We start from the raw sequence: 13,071 nt of genomic DNA on the forward strand, positions 1-13,071 counted from the left end.
GACAGAGCACTTGAAGTGACTCAGATTTGATAATATCCTGGTATCAATATTTCAGAAGTTATTGCTTTTCAATAGTCAGCATATGAAAAATGTTTCTATTTCATAGAAAGAAATTTAAGTACACCTATGAATCCAATCTTTGAGATGACGATAATATTCTGCTATGATTGGAAGAAATATGTTTTTACATGTTCATGGAGGGGACAAAGGTATTACGGTGGAGGATATCGGTCTTTCAAAATGTTAAATCTAAGCAGGCTACTGATCCAGTAACATTCACCCATTACCATATCTGGCCGGCAAGTGAGTGTACCTGGAGTCCCAGAAGGGAAAGACGCACTGTGTAGCCCTTCCAATATGATCAGGACTTGGAGCAAGGAAAAGTCACTGCTATGAGGACTGAAAATCACCATGAGGGGCTATGAGCTGAGCTATAATTTTATAGCTTGTGCATATTAAATCTAGTATCAAGAGGCAAAGAGGATTTCTAATCAAGTAAGTGAATGGCTTTTTTTCCTGACACAGAAAGAGAAACTCTGTAAAAGTAAAATGCATTTGAAAGGAAATGAGAGAGAGACAGAGAGACAGAGACAGAGACACATGGAGGAACAGAGACAAAGAGGGAGAGAGAGGGAGGGAAGACGGATAAACCAAGGACGCCCGGAATGTTAAAGCCTGCAAAGACGAGAAGTGCTCTTGATTACTTAGGGACTCAGTTTCGTTCTCTAGGCACTTCCAGAGTGCCTTACACACACGCCGTCGGCACTGTGGTACCCAAGGATGCAGACATAATCCGGAGACAAATGCTCTCGTAATCCAACAGTCATATATAAAAGTAATTGGCACAGTGGGATATACACAGAAACGCAAGTATATCCAAGTGGAAGGATATGATTTACTCATTCTGCTATCTCAATAAAGAGGTACATTTTAAGAGGAACATTAAGCAAATATACAGCAGCGTCCATTAAACTCTGATGCCACACCTGTTGCTGGCATAAACACTAGCATGGTGTATAGATCTAGTGCCAACTACCAAAAATGGAACCATGGTATGGCAGCACCTTCCCCTGTACTGACGACAGAGTCACCTCACATTATCTTATCATCATGCAAAGAAGACACTAACCTGATGATTAATGATAATGATTAATGATGATTAATGATAATATGTTATTAAATACAAGTATAATGGATTATCAATCAGGATACAGTGATTTGTCTTTAAGAATTTCAAAATAAACCTCCTTGACAATTACAAAACAACTTGCCTCAGGCACAGAAAGAAGGCAATTTTGAGAAGCAAAATGAAACTCTTAGTCACTTGAATTATCATGCAGATCAAAAAGGAGGAAAATCGTAATTATCTATGTTGCAAGGAGATTAAACATCCCTCTTATAACCTGGGCTCTCGATACCACAAATAAATAGAAACTTTTCTTATTTCCTCTGGAAAAAAAAATTATGTAGCAAGATGAATTTATCTGAGCTAAATGAGTTTTGCTGCGATAAAGGCCAAGTAATGTTGTTTACTTGGAAAGTGAGTGAGACCATAACAATAACCTACAGGTGAACGATCGAAATCCCCTTAGTAAGGACAAGGATGATCGAACTATTCCTTACATTACTCATGAAAGTAACAAGCAATATTAAGCTAGGATTTTTTTTTTTCCTTTAGAGAGAGCGAGCGAGCGAGCACATGAGCTGGGTCGGGGGGAAGGGGGCATAGGGAGGAGACAGAATCTAAGCAGGCTCCATGCTCGGCACAGATCCCACTATGGGTTTCGACCTCACCACCCTCAGATCGTGACCTGAGCTGAAATCAAGTCGATGCTTAACTAGCTGAGCCATCTAGGTTTCTCTCAAACTAGGCTTTTTAAAAGCAACCAAGTTTTGCAGGAAAATGGGCATGTCATGACCTTCTCTAGGCAAGTGGACACTGGACCCAGGAGGCACCTCAGCTTCAGAGCAGAGCTCAGTCTTCTTAAGGTCAACAACCCAGAGCATAAATAAAGCATCGGGAGTGGGCCGTGGCTAGTGGCGGGTACGCCAGTCGTAGTCGTGACCATCATGGGGGGGGGGTCAGGATAGACTGTTGTCACCATCCTCTCACCAAATGTCACCCACTGTTACGTCTCTTCTTTCCTACAAGCGCTCTACCTTCACGCTCTGGCTCATCGCCTGATCCTGTTCGGCCTCAGCCGAAATTCTGGGACTTGGTCAAAACAGTGTGGCTGGGAAGCTACACCAGGTTACCAAGTTAGGGTTCTCTAGAGAGTCTCCTGAGCCACAAGGCAGCACCAACAGTATACCACCACTGCCCTCTCTTTGTGGAGGTGTTTTACATGGGTTCAAACCTATGCGGACTTTTACAATACCGTTACTATACATTTTTGCCTTCTTCTCCATTATTTCATTGTAAATATCTTACATCCTGGTTGTGTTTGTTTAGATTTACGACTGGAGGGTGAACTGCTCAAAGGCGTGCGCTGCATCTCCACTTTTCTCGGTGCTGTCTTAAAGCCCAGAGGGCAGGCTTTCCAGACAAGGTCTGTCAGAGGGACCAGCTGCTTTCTTGAGGATAGAAGGTTTCTTTTTTTTTATCTGTTTGTTTGTCTGTTTTACTAGCTAAAGCCTCTAGTACTCTACCATCCAAAACCACTGATACATTTTGATTTTTTTCTTCACGGTCTTTTTTTATTTTCCTCATTCTTACTCTTGGGGCGGCGGGGGGGGGGGGGGGGGGGGGAGGGGGGGGGGGGAGGACGCGCAGGATGAGCAGGGGTCCTAATGACTGTGAGTTCAAACATCTGTCCTAATAAGGTAAGTACACTTTTTCTCCTTGTCTTTTTAAAAGTTAACATTGTTAAGTATTTTCTTTCTGTTTGAAATCACTTGCAATATACATTCAAAGCAGCTGGTTTTAGGGTGCAATTATTTGAATAACAGCGATTGTAGCTCTTAAGTTTTTCGGATCCCCATGACAGCAAAGATGTATATAAAAAGTAAATATAAAGTTGGGCTTATTATCCCTATTTGATTTTGTAGTTAATATTTTTAGGCATTACTTAAAACCTGGTCTTGTTGCTCTTCATTTTCTTCCATTAAAACATGGCTGGTTGTGGGGTGCCTGGCTGGCTCAGTGGGTTAAGCCTCTGCCTTCAGCTCAGGTCATGATCTCAGGGTCCTGGAATCGAGCCCCGCATCAGGCTCTCTGCTCATCAGGGAACCTGATTCCCCCTCTCTCTGCCTGCCTCTCTGCCTACTTGTGATCTCTGTCTCTGTCAAATAAATAAATAAAATCTTTTAAAAAACAAAAAACATGACTGGTTATGGACACACATTTGAACACACTGGCAATTTTATCATGTTTTTGTTTTTGACACAGTAATACTGTAATTTATGTTCACATCTTGAACAGCATCCAACATAGTATTCTGCACATAGGCATACTAAATAAACATCTAACATATTAACTAAACACTTTTTAAACTGGTCTCACTTTGAGAGACTTCGATTATAAGGCATAACTCATTAGGGACTAAAGAACTTACGAATGAAATATCAAGTAAATGCATTAGTTACTTTCTGTCTGGATAAAGTTTTGGTGTGTGTGTAGTATGTGTGAAGCCATCTCAAAAAGTCCAATATGGTTTCCTTTTAGAGTAATTACTTTCTTGACTTTTTCTTTAAAATAAAACATACACTTTTTTTTTCAACATTAGCAAAGTAATAAATGCTCATTCTGGAATTTTTCCAACATCCAGAGAAAAAAGATCTCTCCGTTGTTCATGTGTAGCAGTAATAGTCTCCAGGAATCCTATTAACCTTCTGAAACCATAAAATTGCCATCCAGATTATTTTTCCAAAGGAGAAGAAAATATATGGCATAAAATTTCAAAAGATCTGCTGATAAATCTACTAAATGAAAAGTGAAAGTAATAATCTTAATTCCAACTTGATATCAACTTTAATCTATCTGCAAAGCTGGCCACCTTTCTTCTTCCATTAAGAAACTGAACCAATAAAGCAGAAAACAAGAGGCCAGTGTAACACTCTGCAGAGCTTCCATCGATCCTCGGGCGCTCTTGCCACTTTCCATCTGAATCTTCTGCCCGCCAGTCTTGAATGGGATTACAACCTAAATCAGTTTCGCCGAAGCACACGCGGCGAACAAATCCCTGGCTCCCGTCTTAATGAAGAGTAATGAAAACAGTGAAAGTCATAATGAAACCTCTAAGAAGCACTGACACACCCTACACACGGATCAAGCTGTAATCAGCGCTCTTGAGAACTTTTTTATTACGAGCAAATCGGTAAACACCACAGCACTGAGATCCACATGCACGGCACAGATGCAAACATGCCCCTCGGGAACACGCCTTTGGGGCACACGCTAGCCTGAGGATGATCATTCTGGACACGTGGGAACGGCTGGCCCCTTGTATGACCTACCCCACCACTCGCAGAAACTCGTCTCTCCGCTAGGAGCTAGCTAGTTCCCAAGTCACGATGGTTGATGATCTCCTGGACACGGTGACCTGGAGGGCACCTCTCTGAGTGGAGCACAGGCACTGGCTCTCCCAGTAAGCTGCACTGAAGAACATACCAGGCAGCAAGCGATGAGACTTCCAGCTCCAAATGGTTGTTAAGAAATCATTAGAAATGGCAAACATGGCCGGAAATATACACGTAGCATGATGCAATTTCCAAAGTATTATTCTAAGGACACAAATGACTGAGAGGAAGATTCTACTGAATTCATGTTCTATGAATTCATGCTTCTATGTACCCTTCAATCTCAACACCAAATATCACCTAAAAATATAAGCTTCCCCTCTACACAATCAATAACATGGGAGCAAGGGGTTCACCTTGAGGTACTTAATCCATTAGGGACATAAGTTAAAATTTAGTGAAGCTGATTTAACAGCCACGTATGTCAGCAATGAAGGATAACAACTTTGATGCTTACACAGCTAGTGTGAAATGAGTAAGTACTCAGTCCTCTTTGTAGTAAGAAGCAAGATCAGTAGGTTTTTTTTGACCTACATTCTCATTCAGATATACCGTTAGAAAGAAAACTGTTTTAGTGATAGCAAAAGACACACACACACACACACACACACATACACACACACACCCCAGAACAAAGAAGAGGAGATCCCAATAATAGAAAGTATATGCATAAAAGCTTCACAGTGTACAAGGAGTTTTCACAGCTCGCATGTCGTCGGATTCTCCTAACAGCCCTAGACACTGGGTTAGGCTGCCATTACTTTCCCTGAACACATGTACCCATGTAACCAACAAGCACATTTTATGAAGAGGTGTTTCAAGAATGCATCTTCTGGAAACCACCTAAGATTCGGCTCTGTAATGAATATTCGCTTCACTGTTCATGATTCTGGTCCTGTGGGGTTTTTATAGTTGAATAATAGGCTGTTTTAGGGTGGGATCCTTCCGTAGTCATTTTGGCCCAATAGAGATATCCTCACAGTTTAAAGGACGGGTCACCATCTGCCTATTTACTCATCATCTGCCCGCTTCCAAATACCACAGCTTCAGCATCTACAAGTAAGAAAACAGACACTGCCAAAAAAAGTGTGATTTACTTTTTTGCCCTGGAGATTAAATAAGCACAAACCGGATATATGATTACGTGAAAAGGAAATAAAACCAAGCAAAAATCTTGGTTCTCTTCAACATAACTCACAGCTTTATGTAAAGCAGGACAAAAGTAAAATACGTACATATTCAAAAGGATGAAAAGAGTAATGAAAAGTTACTCTCCATTTGACTATTACAAGAAATACAATAATCTGAGAGGTTCTGAAAGGGTGAAATCTAATGCAATCACAGAATGCGAGTAAAGAAACTTCAGGAGTCAGATAACACAGCACCGGTACAAAACCCCGGGGACATAGGCTTTCAGCCCTCTCTGCAGGTCAGAGACTTGCAGTGCAGTCCCCACGGGGAGGGACACTAACAGGCAGTATGGTAACTGGCCTGGGAGGGGCAAGTGCTGTGAATGGTGAACTCTGCCAGCACCTGACTATGAAAAGGAAATGTATACAAAACAGAAATAAGGGTTAATTATGAAGTACAAGAGAACAGTAAAGGAACACAGAGGTAAAGTCTGAAAGGCCCAGAGAAAAACACAACCAGCCAAACCCATGAAGAGCAAACGCATGCTCTCTAGAACCACTGGTTGCACACAAAAGGGAAAAAAAAAGGTACTTCACTAATCAGTGACACAGTGAAAATAAGAGCCAGTCACACGCAACTAGATGGCACTTCTATTTCGTGATGTCGAAGAAAGGTTAAGCAACACTTGGTAGAATGTCGCGTATCTGGCAGACAACCTAGCAATAATTAAAACCACCCAGGGACAACTGGGTGGCTCAGTCATTTAAGTGGTCATTCTAGAATCTGGCTGAGGTCATGATCTCGGGGTCCTGAGATCTAGCCCCTCTGATGGGCTGTGCACAGAGGGTAAAGCCTACTTGGGATTCTCCCTCTCCCACTGCCTCTCCCCCAGGTCACACATGTGCACGCTCTCTCCTCCTACCCCCCCCCAAAACATCTTGACCAACTCACAAACGTTACTTATAGATTTCACACGTGAGACAATGGTGCCATCTCTGGATTTCCCAGTTAGTAAACATAGAAGGAAACCTCATAATACAGTTCCATCGAGTTCAGCAAACATTTGCAGAGGGCCTCCTTTGTTCATGAACCACAACTCTGCCTCTGAGTGGCTTCCTTGGGACCAGACATGTGAGTAGAGAGTGAGGCTCTAAAGCGTGCACACTCGGACCCTGGGAACCAAGGGGAAGGGCACTGGTTCAACATCAAGGGTGCTCACCACCACTGGGAAGTTCACAGTCAATTGAGGCAGGTCCATGGGCACCAGGGACAGGAACAGCTTTAGCCCAGAAAGGGAAGTTCTGGCAAATACTCAAAAGGTATGATGTTGATCGTGTTTCTAGACCCTTTATCCTAGAGCAATCAAGTAATTAAAACATAACTTTGAAGCAAGAGTCTTCAATCTTTTTGCCAAAATACCTCCTCAAAGAATTCTAAAAAAATCGTGTGGCTTTTGCATATCTTGAGTAGGGAGCTACAATTTTTTATCTTAAGTGTAAATAATTACAAAAAAATGTAGTCCTGATGCATTGGAAAGACTGAAAATTCTAAATAAATTTGTTACAACCTTTGGAATAGATCCGGGGGATTTCAAGACATAATGATATGGTACTATTATTCATTTAAAAAATATATAAGCAGGTCCTTTTTACAGCTGGAGATTTTATGCCCTTCCTCTCTTTGAAGTATACTTCTACTGAATTTCATTCTAATACAATGTATTTTATGCTTCAAAGTCTGACTGATCACACTGTATAGTGTCTATAACAAAAAAAATATGCATGATTTCCATGGTTACCAAATTACACAGACTAGTCCACTAACTAGGCTACTGATGAAATTCGGTCAGAATAAAATGAATATGTCATGAAGCTCACTTATTTAGTTGTAAAATGCCCATATCTCAGACTCTTATCATAATATATATATCATATATATATATATATTACATATATATATATATATATATATATAGTGATCTAAGTCTGAAATGTTTCCTGATGTTACTTGAAATGACATATTTCAGATGTTAATGTGGAAATAATTCCCTCTGCTTTTCCTATAGTTGAGTACTTCATGAGATTGTTCTGGAAATTGTTATCAGTTGGAGGACCTTTTGGGAAAGCACATAAAATATAACTGTAATATAGCCCACAATAATTACGAAAAGTTGTTCATAATTATATTATCCTAAAAAGCTGCTGACTTAACTTAAAACATGATAATAACTTGATTTTTTTCCCTTAGGGCATAACTGCAGTAATTGTGTTTTTTATATCTTTGGTATGATGCTAAATGAATAATTTTAAAGTAGTCATTTTGAAGTATAAAGAATATTTTCAAAAAAAGAATAGTTTCAGTGCTAATCCAAAATTAAATAAAAATCACTTTTTTAAAAGATAAAAAGTAAGTTAAGGTTGGATATTTGCTCATATCAATAGCAGAATGTAATAACACTTATACTAAGGTCTTCTCCCTTTTAAGAGGGTCCATTTGAATTACAGATGTTAGCGTTAACAAAGAAAATGAAAAGTTTGCAAAAAAATTTTTATTTCATACTAAAGAAAATAAGCATATTTACTAATGTTTATCTACCAATACCATAATCAAGTTGTAAAACGTCTAACTTTCATGTTAATCCAAAATACCTTAAAAAAACAAACCTTCATTAATTCTGAGAAATTTGTTATAGAAACTCAAATACATCTGCGGAAAAAGAAAATCTTGATTTAATTGCCTTGTCCTGCTCAGAATAGGACTGTATCAAAACTATAAAAGTCTCAACAAAACAAAACAAAAAAGAACATATTAAAATGTTTTTAAACAATTTGTAGAATTTTAAATGCTCTAACCTGTAGTCATAAAAACCACTCATTCCACACCCTCCCCATGAAATTGTCACAGCCACAGAACTGTTTCATCAATTTTTCTTTTCCTTGCTTTTATTTTCCATAAGTCACTCAGTGACTCATAAATGTTTCACAATTATGCTTCAATATTTCAAAGGCAGGCTGCAAATATAAAATACTGCCTTGTTACTTTCTTTGCTAATCATGTTTATTGAGTGAAAGGTAATGATTATTAAAATATGGTTTTTCCTATTTTATATTTACCATAATTTGATGAGCAGTAGATCAACAATGTATTTCAAATATTTCTATAAAGTGTGCAATGTAGACACTCAGGAGAGGAAAAAAAAAAGCAATAACTTCCTAGATGTGGAAGTAAAGCAGTATCTTCTCTGGCAGAACTCACCCTTCATAGAAACTAAAGCAGAAAACTGTATGTTCAATATCAATGCTGATGTCTTTCGGATTTTCTACCAAAGAAGAGAATCTATACACTTTTTATTAATGATAGAAACCAGGTATGAATATACTAGAATTGCTACACAAATCTAACTTCAAACATTCGGTTTAACTACGGGCCTATTGTGATGCATGATTTTAAAAAATGAGGACAATAGAGAAAGCTTGAGTTCTCCTGGGGCAAAGGCAGAGGGTTCTGTGTCAGGGGGCCAGTGAAAGGGCTTACTCTGAAGCAAAGGAAGCTGTAGGCATAGAGAACCCCCCCCCCTTTTACTTAAATTTATTTATTTATTTATTTTTAATTTTTTTAAATGATTTTTTTTTTTATTTCTTTTCGGTGTAACAGTATTCATTGTTTTTGCAGCACACCCAGTGCTGCATGCAATCCGTGCTCTCCTTAATACCCACCACCTGGCTTGCCACCCTACAGAAAAGAGAGGTACAGATTATTAACACAGGAACTCTTCAAGAAATACAGTGTCCTTTCTGAGCAGTTATCTAAAATCTAAATTTAGACAATGTTAATGAGCTGATTCAAACAACTAAAATGAATTTACTACTAAGGTATATTTTTATGCAACTACATTACTTGTTAATATCAGTCTTGTTTTCTCTCTTAGTCTGTAGAAATGGATGAAAGAAACGACATTTCCTTGTATTTCTTTAAAATATATGAGGTGGACAAGAGAGTAGGTGTTTCTTCGTGTTTTTTTAGAATATGTGAAAACAGTTAAAATGGCTACTAAGCATTCTCTCCTAGAACAAACCTGGCAAGAATCCTATTTTCCTGTCTCCCAGAACCATTTAATAGACTTTTGTGTTTTCCCACTATTTCAACATGTCGTTAGCATGTGGAACCAAAACAGGACATTGAAAACAGCAGATCTAGTTCATATTCTTGCATCATTTTTGCCAACTTTTCTATGAACATTTTATACACACAGTGATGGTTTTGATTCATGGGGTTGATTCTGTCGAAATTGTATCTCTGCAAAGCCTTTCTCTTATTCTGTGTCTGTGTATGAGGAGTTTGGCCTAAGTACACTATCTTCTCCTTGTTACTTGGCTTATGTTTCTGACGCACAGTTTACCTGCTCTGGAATACACGCTCCGATTCGGATGCCCGCCCCCAAAGCAGCTTGAGACTGAACATGTGTCATCTACCACATTATCGCGCACAACCTCAGTGACGCCTCCGTAATACATAACAAGGCTAACGCCCACATCAGAGGCTGACACACAGGATGCCTTTCACAAACACCTTCCAGGTCAAAAAGGGACTGACATTACTCCATCAGTCAGGGAAAAATAATGGGCCACAGAACAGCGCACTCGTGGCTGATGCTAACAGTAGTTCACAACTGGCCCCTCTCATCTTCCTCTCTTATCTTCATTCACATGCATCTAGAATTGTAATATTAAGTATATAATATTTTCCATGGTATTTTACACAAAATAGACATTCAGATGAGTTAAAATAGAATCAAAATGGAAACTAACTCATTTCACCGTAGATTAGCCAACATCAGAATACTGATCGAAATCACTCTGCAATGCACAAAGAAGAGAAGTAACCGCGCATCAGCATTTTCATCTTTAATTTTAATGATTGTCTCAGTTTGTCAGAAGTTGTTATTACAACATGGAAACCTACTTTTAAAAGTAATAAACACGTGGGAGTCCTTAGAAAGAAAAGGCTAATATACGATCTTTTTATTATTTTTTAATCTACTGAGAGGAACAAATCTTCACTTTCCATAGTCTTATTCATTTATTTATTATTTCAACCAATGATTCAATAACATTTAATAATTTATAATATCGACTATGTGCCAGGTACTCATTACTATGGACCTAGGAAGGTTCCTTCTTCGTGGAGCTTACATGGTATGAAGAAGGAAGAGGAGGAGGAGAAAAGCAGCCATAATAAAAATAAGTAGATAAGTAAATAATAATAATAATAATTAATTCTATCAGCAATAAAAATATGAAGCCCAGAACTAAGAAGAGACTCCTAAAGTTGAAACAAGAAACGTTCCAAAGTGCTTACATGCTGGTCCACAGACAAAGCATATTACAGCTATATCCAAGAATGAAGATGTCACTTGTTTCCTTTATACTTCTGCAGTGAAACAACTTAGCAAGTTTGATGCACATTATTTTTAGGAGATGCCACTATATATCCTGATAAATGCAAAATACTTTTCCAGTTTCTGGGTGTATGATGAGTTCAATGAACTGTAATGCTTTCGGCTACCAAACCCCAGAAATGCTGGTTCAAAAATAACAAACACCTTTTCGAATGTCAAAGTCACTGAAGGAAATCGCAGGGTCGAACAGAAAATGACAGGGAATTCAGCAAGTCATAGCATTGCCCCAAGGATGTTAGTCCTGGTCACCAGATGGCTGGAAATCTAGTATCGTCAGAGGCTATGCCCTCCATGATGGACTAGAAAAGTCCAGTCCGTGGCACCAGGGGGCATACTGAAATCTGTGTGTCTTTGTCTGGAATCTGGGGGAGGAAAGTGTCTCTCCAGACAGCAGATGGGGTTTTCAAATCCAAGTGTCCCCAAACAGAGATGATAATATTAAAAAGTGGTCACAGTGCTCAATGAGATCATGCTCCCACCAGAAGCAAACTCAAAAGCATTCTGGAGAAAGATCCCGAGAACAAAAGCTACCTGAGAATAATACCCAAATGACGATGAGCTCCCTTGCCCACACCACAGCACATATAACCATTCTCCACAAAGCTGGCAGCTGAGATATGCGCAGAACTCTGTCAGTCCAGTGTTAACATGGGAAGGAATTCAGGTTCACTGGTTTGTGCTTCATTTTGACCATTATCAATAACAACAGTAACAACAAAACAGAAATAGTGGGAAGTCTCCTAGAACACTTATAATATATATGTTTTCCTAATTTTTAAGATGCAAATCTGATGGGTTCTAAAATTATCCTTCAATCAGTGAACTAACCCTTAAGATATTAGGGTGAAAAAAATAGCAGGATATACCATCGCAACGAATTATTTTTACATCTATCTTTAATGTGCATAATTTATAAACAGTAAAATGTGCAAAACCCAAGCATGTTACCTGCTAACCTTTTACACAGGATGCACCCACGAAATCCCAGCCCGATCAGCATACAGTTGCCTTTATCACCCCCAGAAAGCTTCCTCATGCCCCCTTCTGGCTGTGGCCTTCAGCAGCTGTCCTGCAGGAAGCAATCTTCCTTACAGCTTTGCCCACAAACTAGTTTTACCTGTTCTTCAACTTCACAGATGTGGACTCACAAAGTAGACACATTTGTGTTGGCTTCTTTTACCCAACAAAGTGTGGGTGTTCAGGGTTTTTTTGTTTTGTTTTTGTTTTTTAAAGTAGGCTCCATAGCTAGGGAGGAACCCAACACCAGGCTTGCACTCATGACCCTGAGATCAAGACCTGAGCTGAGGTCGAGAGTCCCAAGCTCAACTAAGCCACTCACTCAGGTGCCCCTAACCTAGTTTCTAATTGAACCATTGAACATTTTTGTCTTTTTGTGGCATATACACTCGTTTCTCTTAGGCACATACATAAGAGTACCTAGTTAGTTTCCTTACCCCAAAATACTTCCTTTACTTTTTACCATAGACAGATTCTGCTTATTCTAGAAATTCAAATAAATAGAATTATAAAAGTATGTTATCTCTGTGTAAAGCTCCTTTCACACGGAGTAATAACTTCTGAGAAGCACCTATTGGAGGATTACAACTTAGAACACAGTAACAGAAAAAAAGAAGAGGAAAAGGAAATTGTAACAGAACACTCTTAGATTTTATTATATGTTTTTCAAGTTTCCCTGACTTTTGAAGAATTATGATTCTGCCTGTGTGATTTATAAATTTACCTTTTTTTTTTTTTTTAAGATTTTATTTATTTGAGAGAGATTGAGAAAGAGAGGGAGAGAGCACAGGTTGGGGGGGGGGCAGAGGGAAAAAGAGAAGGTGACTCCTTTGCTGAGCAGGGAGCCCAACACAGGGCCTCATCCTGGGACCCTGGGATCATGACCTGAGTGGAAAGCAGACGCTTAACTGAAGGAGGCCACCCAGGCGCCCCTAAATTTATCATGT

The 13,071-nt window shown here is 39.1% G+C and overlaps 1 protein-coding gene across 3 annotated transcripts in view; it reads right to left on the reverse strand.

Annotated features, from left to right (window-relative positions):
* The window catches only part of PRKN (parkin RBR E3 ubiquitin protein ligase), a 1,295,868-nt gene that overhangs the window by 1,154,926 nt on the left and 127,871 nt on the right, over positions 1-13,071 (reverse strand). The window lies entirely within an intron of this gene.

The sequence above is a fragment of the Mustela nigripes genome, chromosome 5 (assembly GCF_022355385.1).
Source record: "Mustela nigripes isolate SB6536 chromosome 5, MUSNIG.SB6536, whole genome shotgun sequence".
NCBI lineage: Eukaryota > Metazoa > Chordata > Mammalia > Carnivora > Mustelidae > Mustela > Mustela nigripes.